The following is a 1,592-nucleotide window of genomic DNA, read 5'->3' as shown; positions in this document are numbered from 1 at the left end:
ACAATGAATGAGTGGAAGCCCAAAATCTCTGTAAATGTTTATGAAAATTAATAAAATATAATTATAGAAAAAAAATAATATCAGAAACTTATGTAAGTAAAAGTACTAATCTCTCTTATGTAACTCAAAACAAAAATCTTATGCTAGTAAATTGATTCTGACACACAGAAATCATGTAGGGCAGAAGAGTAAAAGTCTGATGCAGGAAAGAAAGATCCTGGAGGAGATGGATAGACACAGTGAAGTTATATGGGCAGCTGTGTGGAAGGTGATGAAATTTGATGAGGATAGGACAGGATTCAAAGATACTGTGCGTAGGGTCTCTGTAAGTCACAGGCAACTCAACAGTACATAACAACAATAACAAATTCCAATAAATTACTTCTTACACAACAGTTATTATTTAAATGTGAGTTTATTTCATTTTTAAAGTAGTTGCTATTGTTGTTATATTCATGGAGTCACCTACAACTCATAACGACCCTTACAACAGCTCTGAAGCCTGCCTTGTCCTGAGCCAGTTTCATTGACTTCAATACAGTTATTCCCATTGCCCTAGTTACTGAATCAATCCATCTCATCTGGGTTCTTTCTCTCCTGTGCAGTCCCTTCACTCTTCCAACAATTGGTCCCTCCTGGCCACAGCCCAAAATATGTGAGAAAAAGCTTCAAAATCTTAGCTTCCAAGGAAAATCCTCTCCAAGACAGGCCTATTTGTTTTCGTGGCAGTCCACAGTATGTTCAAGACTCTTCTCCTGTCCAAAACTCAAAGGCATCAGTTCTGTCATCATTAGTCATAATCTATTTCTCTGATGCATAGCAAATAATTAAAAAGACTATGTCCAGGATCAGCTGCACCTTAGTCTCTAGACTGACATCATTGACTCCCAGCATTCTGGAAAGGTCCCTGTCAGTAGGTTTGCCTAATACTATTCGCCTTTTGATTTCCTGACTGCTGGTGCCAAGAGGAAAGGTCCCTGTCAGTAGGTTTGCCTAATACTATTCACCTTTTGATTTCCTGACTGCTGGTGCCAAGAGTGTTGATTGTGGAGCCGAGCAAGGTGTAACTGTTAAAAACCTCAATCCTTTTCCGTTTGTCATCATTCTGCCAATTAGTCCAGTGCTGAGAGTCTTTGTCATTTTGATGTTGAACTTCAATATACATTGAAGACTACAGTCTTTGACCTTCTGTAGCAAGTACTTCAGGTCTTCAACTTCAGCAAGCAAGGTTGTGTCACCTGTCTAACACAGGTTGTTGATAAGTCTTTCTTCAATCCTGAATGCCACATTCCTCCTTACAAAGCTGAGGCTCCCTAACGATCTGTTCTGTATATGTATTGAAAAGGTATGGAGGCAGGATTCATCCCTGACACACTCTTTTCCTGATTTAAAACTGTGTGGTGCTTCCCTACCCTGTTCTGAGGACTGCTCGTGGTCAAGCTATAGGTTTCACATAAGATTAATCAAGGATTCCGGGATTTCTGTTCTCCTCGAGGTTAGCCACAGTTTGTTGTGATCCACACAGTCAAATACCTTTGCATAGTCAATGAAACTGTTGGTGTTGTTATTAAGTACCATCAAGTCAAGTGTGA

The sequence above is a fragment of the Elephantulus edwardii genome, unplaced genomic scaffold (assembly GCF_000299155.1).
Source record: "Elephantulus edwardii isolate Elephantulus edwardi_28Jun2011 unplaced genomic scaffold, EleEdw1.0 scaffold00046, whole genome shotgun sequence".
Lineage (NCBI taxonomy): Eukaryota > Metazoa > Chordata > Mammalia > Macroscelidea > Macroscelididae > Elephantulus > Elephantulus edwardii.
This window is presented reverse-complemented; position numbering follows the sequence as displayed.